This window comes from Papio anubis, chromosome 17, assembly GCF_008728515.1.
Source record: "Papio anubis isolate 15944 chromosome 17, Panubis1.0, whole genome shotgun sequence".
Taxonomy (NCBI): domain Eukaryota; kingdom Metazoa; phylum Chordata; class Mammalia; order Primates; family Cercopithecidae; genus Papio; species Papio anubis.
Window position 1 is genome coordinate 59,768,957 of NC_044992.1, and position 11,980 is coordinate 59,780,936.

The 11,980-nt window shown below is 45.1% G+C and overlaps 1 pseudogene; it reads left to right on the forward strand.

Annotated features, from left to right (window-relative positions):
* The first annotated feature begins 4,705 nt into the window (after positions 1–4,705).
* On the forward strand, positions 4,706–6,314 carry LOC101019830 (annotated as a pseudogene).
* Positions 6,315–11,980: the final 5,666 nt, after the last annotated feature.

The following is an 11,980-nucleotide window of genomic DNA, read 5'->3' on the forward strand; positions in this document are numbered from 1 at the left end:
GCTACTGCCAAGTTAAACCAGAGTGCGCTGGTTAACCTGGATTTGACCTTGGAGTTCTGGCCTCTGATTTGCCTTCCCTAGGACTCCATGTGCTCACTCTGCCTACAGATATTCTTGATGCATCTGCTAGTCTGATTTTGGACTTCTTAAATGTCTTGGTGTTTTTTGTTTGCTTTTTTTTTTTTTTTTTTTTTTTTCCCCAGACAGAGTCTCACTCTATTGCCCAGGCTGGAGTGCAGAGGTGTGATCTTAGCTCACTGCAACCTCTGCCTTCCGGGTTCAAGCAATTCTCTTGCCTCAGCCTCCCAAGTGCTGGGACCACTGGCACGTGCCACCATGGCTGGCTAATTCTTTGTATTTTTTGTAGAGATGGGGTTTCGTCATGTTACCCAGGCTGGTCTCAAACTCCTGAGCTCAAGCAATCTGTCTGCCTCAGCCTCTCAAAGTGCTGGGATTATAGGTGTGAGCCACCACACCTGCCCTTTATTTGTATTTGTTTAAGTACATTTAAAAATTAAAAAGAATCAATGCTACAATTCACAAATTTCTTCTTCCTCAGGGAAAACTCAGTTCTGAAGACTTTTCAACTGATTGAATGAGGTCCACCCAGGTTATTATATTTTTGGGGAGGATTAGCACAGGGTCTCACTCTGTCACCCAGGCTGGAGTGCAGTGGCGCCATCTCAGTTCACTACAACCCCTGCCTCCCAGGCTCAAGCGATTCTCACACCTCAGCCTCCCAAGTAGCTGGGATTACAGGCGCACACAACCACACGTGGCTAATTTTTGTATTTTTTTGGTAGAGATTTTTTGGGATTTTGTCATGTTGCCCAGGTTGGTCTCAAACTCCTGGGCTCAAGTGATCCTCCTGCCTTGGCCTCCCAAAGTGCTGGGATTATAGGCTGACCCACCTCGTTCGGCCTCCACCCAGATTATTGAGGATAATTTCCTTTTCGTAAACTCAACTGATAGTAGATGCTAATCACATCTACAAAATACCTTCTAGGCCAGACACAGTGGCTCACGCCTATAATCCCAGCACTGTGGGAGGTGGGTGGATCACCTGAGGTCAGGAGTTTGAGACCAGCCTGGCCAACATAGTGAAACCCGTCTCTACTAAAAATTAAAAATTAACCAAATGTGGTGGCATGCGCCTGTCGTCCCAGCTACACGGGAGGCTGAGGCAGGAGAATCACTTGAACCCGGGAGGCAGAGGTTGCAGTGAGCCTTGATCACACTACCGTACTCCAGCCTGGGTGACAGAGTGAGACTCTGTCCCAAAAAAACCAAACAAAACCTTCTAGCAACACCTAAATTAGTTTTAACTGAATAATGAGGTACTATAGCATCGCCAAGATGACGGAGGGAACGATCACAGATGGGTACTGGGTACCACCCATGTTGATGAACAGGCCAAAGCAGCACTCCATTCTCTGGCAAACTCAATGGGCTGAAGCCATGCTGTCTTCCCTGGTGTGTTCTCATACAAGTGGGGAGCAAGGCCACTCTCCCGACTTTACCAATGTACTTTCCCACGTGGACAAGGTGAAAGGGAAAATCATCGCTTCTGGGCCTGTATCTTATAAAATTCGAATTGAAAATAACTCTAGTCGAATGCAGTGGCTCATGCCTATAATCCCAGCACTTTGGGAGGCCGAGGCAGGAGGATTGCTTGAAGCCAGGAGTTTGAGACCAGCCTGGGCAACATGGCAAGACCCTGTCTCTATAAAAAAATTCAAATATTAATGAGGTGGGGTGGTGCAAGCCTGTAGTCCCAGCTATTTAGGAGGCTGAGGCAGGAGGATCACTTGACTCCAGGAGGTAGAGGCTGCAGTGAACTCTGATCGTACCACTATACTGCAGCCTGGGCGACAGAGTGAGACCTGTCTCTAAAAAAAAGTTATACATATAAAAAGAAGAAAGCTTGGCCGGGCGCGGTGGCTCAAGCCTGTAATCCCAGCACTTTGGGAGGCCGAGATGGGCGGATCACGAGGTCAGGAGATCGAGACCATCCTGGCTAACACGGTGAAACCCCGTCTCTACTAAGAAATACAAAAAATAGCCGGGCGAGGTGGCAGCGCCTGTAGTCCCAGCTACTCGGGAGGCTGAGGCCGGAGAATGGCGTGAACCCGGGAGGCGGAGCTTGCAGTGAGCTGAGATCCGGCCACTGCACTCCAGCCTGGGCGACAGCGTGAGACTCCGTCTCAAAAAAAAAAAAAAAAAAAAAAAAAAAAGATGTATAATTAAGAGCTTATGAATAGATACATCTCTCACATGTCATTATTTGTTTTTCTGAAACAAAGTCCAAGAAACTGTTTGCCTTTAAAAAAAGGGAAAGGTGGTATGGACAAAAGATTTTACTTTTCTTTTTTTTCTTTCTTTTTTTTTTAGATGAAGTCTTGCTCCAGGCTGGAGTGCAGTGGCGCGATCTCAGCTCACTGCAACCTCCAGCTCCCTGATTCAAGCAATTCTCCTGCCTCAGCTTCCCAAGTAACTGGGATTATAGGTACGTGCCACCACGCCCAGCTAATTTTTGTATTTTTAGTAGAGACAGGGTTTCACCATGTTGGCCAGGATGGTCTTGATCTCCTGACCTCGTGGATCCTCCCGCCTCAGCCTCCCAAAGTGCTGGAATTAAAGGCATGAGCCATCATGCCCGGCCAAGATTTTACTTTTCACTTAGCTTTTATTTGTAATTTTGGATTTCCAAATCTATATATCTATATCTATCTATCCACAAATATATATATATATAGAATTTTGTCAAGTATCAACCAAGATGCCCTAACATAATTTAACGTAGTTTAATTAATTTCACATACCTAAGTCACTTTAGATTACTTATTTATCTGTTTCTGTGACTGTGCCTCTGTCACCCAGGCTGGAGAGCAGTTGCATGATCTCAGCTCACTGCAACCTCCCCCTCCTGGGTTTGAGCAATTTTCCTGTCTCAGACTCCCAGATAGCTGGGATTACAGGTGCACCCCACCACACCTGGCTAACTTTTTTTTTTTTGGTAGAGACGGGGTTTCACCATGTTGGCCAGGCTGGTCTTAAGTGATCCTTTCTCATTGGCCTCCCAAAGTGCTGGGATTACAGGTGTGAGCCACCATGCCCAGCCCACTTAACTCATTTTAATTTAGTACTTACTATATTTGAAATGCTTCTGATAACTCTCCATGAAGGAAAAGTAAGATATATAAGAATTGGGAGGAAAAAGTACATATATCACCTTTGGCAGTCAATATATTTATATTCTGGAAAATCAAGCCAAAAATGACTTGAGTTTGCCACGGGATTAGCAAGATTTCAGGTTGTAAGAGTCAACTGAATTAATATAAACTAGACTGAGCATGGTGACTCATGCCTATAATCCCAGCACTTTGGGAAGCTGAGGCTTTTTTTTTTTTTTTTTGAGACGGAGTCTCACTCTATCACCCATGCTGGAGTGCACTGACGTGATCTCAGCTCACTACAACCTCTGCCTCCTGGGTTCAAGCAACTCGCCTGCCTCAGCCTCCTAAGTAGCTGGGATATAGACGCATGACACCACGCCCAGCTAATTTTTTTTTTTTTTTTTTTTGAGCCAGAGTTTCTGTCTTGTTGCCCAGGCTGGAGTGCAATGGCGTGATCTTGGCTCGCTGCAACCTCCACCCCCCAGGTTCAAGTGATTCTCCTGCCTTGGCCTCCCAAGTAGCTGGGATTACAGGCATGCACCACTGTATCTGGCTAATTTTGTATTTTTAGTAGAGATGGGGTTTCTCCATGTTGGCCAGGCTGGTCTCCAACTCCGTCCGCCTCGGCCTCCCAAAGTGCTGGGATTACAGGCATGAGCCACCGCACTCGGCCTATATATATATACTTTTACTTATATATATATGTATATGTGTATATATAGTATATATACTAGTAACTATATATATACACATTTTCACTACACTGGTCAAAGTATACACACACACACACTTAGCAGTATATATATTATATATATATATATTCCAGTGTATATATCTACATGTAAAAGATAAATATAGATATATAAAATATATATGGATATATATATACTGGAAAAGTCAGTGAGGAGAAAACGATCCATTGACCATACTAAATAAAAACCAAACCAACCAGGAAACATTTAGGAACTAGCTTCACTTTCAACATATAACCGGAAAAACACTAAATGTTGTTGCCTAGGAATTAGAAGTGAAACACCACGCCCAAATGGCTCAAGCTGGTGGCCAGAGATAAGAACTTAAAGGCATCTGTCCCGCCTAGCAGACAGGGCCCCCTGTTTTCCCATCGCTTCCTGTAAACAAACTATTCAGGCATTTGCCCACCAACTTAAAGGGGCTTTAAGTTCAACTTTAAGTGACACCCTGTTTGTTGCAGGTGGTAAACGAATTTACCAAGACAGCTGTAGGTAAAGAAAGGCAGATTTAACTACTCTTCCTCTTTCTCTTTTTTTTTTTTTTCTTTTTTTTTTTGAGACGGAGTCTGGCTCTGTCGCCCAGGCTGGAGTGCAGTGGCGCGATCTCGGCTCACTGCAAGCTCCACCTCCCGGGTTCACGCCATTCTCCTGCCTCAGCTTCCCAAGTAGCTGGGACTACAGGCGCCCACCACCGCGCCCGGCTAATTTTTTGTATTTTTAGTAGAGACGGGATTTCACCGTGTTAGCCAGGATGGTCTCGATCTCCTGACCTCGTGATCCGCCTGCCTCGGCCTCCCAAAGTGCTGGGATTACAGGCGTGAGCCACCGCGCCTGGCCCTCTTCCTCTTTCTCTAAGCGGCCTGAGGTAATCTGTGAAAATGGTTCGCTATTCACTTGACCTGGAGAACCCCACAAAATCATGCAAATCAAGAAGTTCAAATCTTCGCGTTCACTTTAAGAACACTCGTGAAACTGCCCAGGCCGTCAAGCATATGCATATACAAAAAGCCATGAAGCATCTGAAAGATGTCACTTTATAGAGACAGTGCGTACCATTCTAATGTTGCAATGGTGGAGTTGGCAGAGGTGCCCAGGCCAAGCAGTGGGGCTGGGCACAAGGTCGGTGGCCCAAAAAGAGTGCTGACTTTTTGCTGCACATGCCTAAAAATGCAGAGCGTAATGCTGAATTTAAGGGTTTAGATATAGATTCTCTGGTCATTGAGCATATCCACGTGAACAAAGCACCTAAGAAGCACCCCCGGACCTACAGACCTCATGGTCGGATTAACCCATACATGAGCTCTCCCTGCTACACTGAGATGATCCTTACTGAAAAGGAACAGACTCTTCCTAAACCAGAAGAGGAGGTTGCCCAGAAGAAAAAGATATCCCAGAAGAAACGGAAGAAAGAAAAACTGATGGCATGGGAGTAAATTCAGCATTAAAATAAATGCAATTAAAAGTGAAAAAAGAAAAAGGCAGATGTATTAGAGAAAGTGTGAAAATATATTGTAAGGGTGCAGTGGGCAGCACAGCAAAGAAGGGACTGTCTGCCAAGAGGTAGGGTCTAGTGGGAGGTTTTATAGGGTCTTGCAGGAGGGGGCTACATGCAGAACAAGGTTGTAATGCTGGGGCTACATGCCAAACAGGTCATTGTGTCCACAAGTTTGTGATTAGCACTTTCTCAGAACAATTGTTCGTTATTCTCCCCCACCTGGGACCCCGTCCTCATTTTGCTTACTTATCAGGACTCCATACTATTCTGTTATACATACCACTAGTTGCCTCTCTCACTCTCTGCCTGACTCTTAATTTCTGGCTTGCCTGACCTGAGGACAGAGGATGACACTCCTGAAGCATGGCGCCCTTCCTTCCCAGGATCTGTAAGTAATAAACCTTTGATCATATTTCCTACTGTGGTGGATTGAATGGGTGCCTTTCATCTGAAAAACCAGGGGCTACCTAGGTTTTCCAGGGACACTGGGAAGAACACAAGGCTAGGATCTCAGCATCGAAGCGATGGTTAGACAGTCATAAACTGAACACAGACCAGACAACAACCACAAGGAGCGTCTGCCAGGATAAACACATTTCCCATGAGAAGGAACCCCTGAGCACAGGTTGGACAACTAAGCATTAGACCTTCCACCAGGTTAAAGAAGTACCCCATGAGAGACGCACTGTAGACACTCATGCCCAGCTCCCTTCATTTCCCATTAGGGCAGGGCTGCTAGCTGCTCTGGTACTGAAACCCCAGTTTAGCTGGGGGCTGTCGAAACAGACACATAAGAGCCATTCATTGAAAATAAATGTTTCTTGGCCGGGTGCAGGGACTCACGCCTGTAATCCCAGCACTTTGAGAGGCCAAGATGGGTGGATCACATGAGGCCAGGAGTTTGAGACCAGCCTGGCCAATGTGGTGAAACCCTGTCTCTAATAAAAATCCAAAAATTAGCTGGGTGTGGTGGCGCACGCCTATAATCCCAGCTACTCGGGAGACTGAGGCACGAGAATTGCTTGAACCTGGAAGGCAGAGGTTGCAGAGAGCCGAGATGGCCCCACTGCACTCCAGCCTGGGCAACAGACTGAGATTCTGTCTCAATAAAAAAGAGAGAGAAGAAATGTTCCTCAAAAGAGAAATAATATAGCCATTCTAAAACAACACTGACTTGGAAGACTGGTGTGTGATTGAGACCTTAATTCTTGAAATAATGTAGAGCCACATTGTTTTCATCCTTTTTAATTAATTAATTATTATTATTATTATTATTATTTTTGAGATGGAGTCTCACTCCGTCGCCCAGACTGGAGTGCAGTGGCATGATCTTGGCTCACTGCAACCTCCATCTCCCGGGTTCAAGCGATTCCCCTGCCTCAGCCTCCCGAGTAGCTGGGATTACAGGTGCCTGCCACTATGCCCAGCTAATTTTTTTGTATTTTTAGTAGAGGCAGGGTTTCGCCATGTTGGCCAGGCTGGTCTCGAACTCCTGACCTCATGATTCACCTGCCTCAGCCTCCCAAAGTGCTGGGATTACAGGTGTGAGTCACCGTGCCCAGCCGTTTTCACACCTTTCTTAAAGTGGCAGAAGTTTTCTTCATGTGAAGTTCTTCCAATTCAGGGGCTTTATATATAGGACAGTTACTATTCTTTTTTTTTTTTTGAGACGGAGTCTCGCTCTGTCGCCCAGACTGGAGTGCAGTGGCCGGATCTCAGCTCACTGCAAGCTCCGCCTCCCGGGTTTACGCTATTCTCCTGCCTCAGCCTCCCGAGTAGCTGGGACTACAGGCGCCAGCCACCTCGCCTGGCTAGTTTTTTTTTTTTTGTATTTTTTAGTAGAGACGGGGTTTCACCGTGTTAGCCAGGATGGTCTCGATCTCCTGACCTCGTGATCCGCCCGTCTCGGCCTCCCAAAGTGCTAGGATTACAGGCTTGAGCCACCGCACCCGGCCTGGACAGATACTATTCTATATATAAAAAGTGCAATTGCTTTTGTGCAAATTAAAAGAAAATGGTATATATACATAAACACATTTGTTGATATATGACAGGAAAGTTTCTGGAGGGATACATAAGCCATTGTTAGTTTTATTTTATACCTTTGTGTACTGTTTAAATTATTTTACCCTTAGTATACCAGCAAAAGTCATCACTGTTGATCATCTGGGGCCAATAGAACCTTCAAATTTAAAAAATATTTCCTGTAAAGCAATTTATAATAGTAAGAATAAGGGATAGTGAAAAACAACTTTGTTAGAAACTTTAACAAGAATGCTTTATCTCATTACTGGGTCAGTATATAAACATGGTGTTATTTTTCCTATGTTAAAACCTCTCTCATGATCCATCCCACAAGCCCCTCCTATTTCTGCCCCCATTTCTCTGCTTTTTTTTTTTTTTCTCTGTGAGAGGGGTTCTTACTCTGTCACTCAGGCTGGAGTACAGTAGTGTGATCATAGCTTGCTACACCCTCAATGTCCTGGGCTTAAGTGATCCTCCCACTTCAGCCTCCCAAATAGCTGGGACTGCAAGTGCATGCCACCCCATGCTTGGCTAATTAAAAAAAAAAAAAAAAAGGCCAGGCGAGGTGGCTCACTCACACCTGTAATCCCAGCACTTTGGCACGGTGGCTCACACCTGTAATCCCAGCACTTTGGAAGGCCGAGGCGGCGGATCACAAGGTCAGGAGTTCAAGACCATCCTGGCTAACACAGTGAAACCCCGTCTCTACTAAAAATACAAAAACAAAAATTCTCTGGGCGTGGTGGCGGGCACCTGTAGTCCCAGCTACTCGGGAGACTGAGGCAGGAGAATGGCGTGGACCCAGGAGGTGGAGCTTGCAGTGAGCCGAGATCATGCCACTGCACTCCAGCCTGGGCAACAGAGCGAGACTGTCTCAAAAAAAAAAAAAAAATTAGGCTGGGCACTTATCCTTGTAATCCCAGCACTTTGGGAACCCAAGGCGGGCAGATCACTTGAGTTCAGGAGTTTGAGAACAGCCTGGCCAACATGGTGAAACCCCACTTTTACTAAAAGTACAAAAATCAGCCTGACATGGTGGGACACAACTGTAAACCCAGGTACTTGGGAGGCACGAGGCGGAGGTTGCAGTGAGCCAAGATTGCACCACTGCACTCCAGCCTGGGCAACAGAGTGAGACTCCATCTAAAAAAAAAAAAAAAAATTATAGAGATAGGGTCTCACTATGTTTCGCAGGCTGGTCTGTTACTCCTGAGCTCATGGGATCCTCCACCTTGTACTCCCAATCCTGCTCCTCTTGAGAGCAAAATCCCTTGAGAGAGTTGTCAATACTCCCTCTTTCAATTTGTCTCCCCCATTCTCTCCTAAACCCCCTGTAACTAGGCTTCGAGCTCCCACCACTCTTCTGAAACTGCCCTCGTTCCAGTTGCCAAGGACTTTCATGTTGCTAATCCAGTGGTCGTCTCAGTCTTTACTTGTCTTGAACTGTCGGTGGCATTTGACGTGGTCGATCATTTTCTCCATCTATTTTCTTCATTTGGCTCCTCCAATTCTATTTCTTGCTAGTTTTCCTCCTACCTTGCTGGACCCTCATTGTCAGTTTCTTTTGCTGGTTTTTCTTCATCTCCCAAACAATGAATGTTGAAGAGTGCTGGGGTGTGGTCCTCGAACCTCTCCTCCATCTATAGTCACTTGCTTGTGATCTCATGCAGTTTCTTGGGTTTGAATATTATCTATGTGCTGACTCTCAAACTTAATTTTCCAACCTGGATCACCCCCACTGGACTCCAGGTTTGTATACCCAGCTGCCCTCCTTTTTTTGAGACAGGGTCTGGCTCTGTCACTCAGGCTGGAGTACAGTGGTACAATCATAGCTCACTGCAACCTCTGCCTCCTGGGCTCAACCTCCACCTCCCAGCTCAGTCTCCTGAGTAGGTGAGATTACAATCATGTACCACCATGCCTGGCTAATTTTTGTATTTTTTCTTTTTGTAGAGATGGGGGTCTCATCTTATTGCCCAGGCTGCTCTTTAACTCCTGGGCTCCAGTGATCTTTTCACCTCAGTCTGTCAAAGTGCTGGGATTACAGGCATGAGCCACTGCACCTGGCCTGAATATCTACTAGGTATCTCAAGCCTAATAAGTCTACAATTAAACTCTGATCTTCCCCAACCTGTTCCTCCCTTAGTCTTCCCTACATTAGCTAATGACAATTCTCCTTCCAGTTGCTCAGGCTAAAACTTTGGAGTCATCCTTAATGACTCTTTTTCTCTTGCACACTCTCTGCATTTTATCCACCTGCAAATTCCATCATCTCTATCTTCAAAATATACAGAATCTGACTCCATTTTGCTGCTTCCACTGCTAGCCTCCAGGCCCACGATGCTGGCCACTATTTTTCACTTGGAAAATTGCAGTAGCCTCTTTTATTCCCCCTTTTTTAAAAAAACTTTTTTTTTTTAATTATTTTTTTGAGACAGAGTCTTGCTCTGTTACCCCAGGCTGAAGTGCAATGGCGTGATCTTGGCTTACTGTAACCTCTGCCTCCCAGGCTCAAGCAATTCTCATGCCTCAGCCACCCAAGTTGCTGGGATTATAGGTGCCTGCTACCATGCCAGGCCTACTTTTTATATTTTTAGTAGAGATGGGGTTTCACCGTGTTGGCCGGGCCAGTCTTGAAGTCCTGACCTCAAATGATCCGCATGCCTTGGCCTCCCAAAATGCTGGGATTACAGGTGTGAGTCTACATACATTAGCTCCTTTAATCCTCATTTAAAAATTCTTGTGGTAGATATGAAGAGTCTTCAAAAAATTCACTAAAATGCATATAATGAATGAAAATACTATACATGGATTTCAAAAATTTTTTTTGTATCAAAATAAAAGCATGCTAATTTGTCATAACCTTTCGCAACAGGATCTGGTTTGAGGCACTAAGGATAAGACATTTGTTTGAAAAGAGCTCCTATCAGAGCAACATGAATTCTGCTAAAAAACCCCCTTCTTTTTTTTTTTTTACATAGGGCCTCACTCTGTTGCCCAGGCTGGAGTGCAGTGGCATCATCACATCTCACTGCAGCCTTGACCTCCTCCGCTCAAGTAATCCTCCCACCTCAGCCTCCCAAGTAGCTGGGGCTACAGGTGTGCACCACCACACTTGACTAATTTTTTTGGGAGGAGGGGGATGGAGTTTCACTCTAATCGCCTAGGCTGGAGTGCAATGGCACGATCTCGGCTCACTGCAACCTCCACCTCCCAGGTTCAAGTGATTCTCCTGTTTCAGGCTCCTAAGTAACTGGGATTAAGGTGCGTGACACCAGGCCTGGCTAATTTTTGTATTTTTAGTTGAGATGGGGTTTCACCATGTTGGTCAGGCTGGTTTCAAACTCCTGACCTCAGGTGATCCACCTACCTCAGCCTCCCAAAGTGTTGGGATTACAGGCGTGAGCCACCATGCCTGGCCAATACCACAGTTTCTTTATCCACTTGTTCATTGATGGACATTTGGGCTGGTTCCACATTTTTGCAATTGCGAATTGTGCTGCTATAAACATGCATGTGAAAGTATCTTTTTCATATAATGACTTCTTTTCCTCTGGGTAGATACCCAGTAGTGGGATTGCTGAATCAAACAGTAGATCTACTTTTAGTTCTTTAAATAATGGCCACACTGTTTTCCATAGCAGTTGTACTAGTTGACATTCCCACCAGCAGTGTAGAAGTGTTCCCTGTTCACTGCATCCATGCCAACATCTATTATTATTTTTATTTTTTGATTATGGCCATTCTTGAGGAGTAAGGTGGTATCACATTGTGATTTTGATTTGCATTTCCCTGATCATTAGTGATGTTGAGCATTTTTTCACATGTTTGTTGGCCATTTGTATATCTTCTTTTGAGAATTGTCTATACATGTCCTTAGCCCACTTTTGGATGATGGGATTGCTTTTCTGGCAACAGTTTTTGATGCTCAAGGCATTTTGCTTGTTGACTTTCTGGAGAGCCAAAGAACAATAACATCTGCGTATTAGGAGAGTGTTTTAAGGAAGTTAGTCAAAGCTTCTCCAGCAAAATGGCTGGCAGTTGTACTGGAGAGTTCTCCACCACCACAGTGCTTCTGCTCATTCCTCTCATCAAACAAGGGCAATTTTACAAAAATTTCAATGAGAAATCATTAGGAATGCACCTTACAGTCCTGATTTGAGCAGTTTAGAAATATGTTTCACAAAATATTAAATATTTTTATCTCTTGACTCATGTATTAGTCAGAACTCCTCTGGTTGCAAGTGACAGAAATCCAACATAGACTACGGAAAAAAAAAATTACCTTAAAGAATTAATTGATCCTGGGCTGGGTGCCATGGCTCATGTCTATAATCTCAGCACTTTGGGAGGCCGAGGTGGGTGGATCATTTGAAGTCAAGAGTTCAAGACCAGACTGACCAACGTGGTGAAGCCCCATCTCTATAAAAATACCAAAAAAAATCAGCTGGGCGTGGTGGTGTGCACCTGTAGTCCCAACTACTCAGGAGGCTGAGAGAGGAGGTTCTCTTAAGCTCCAAGGCAGAGGTTGC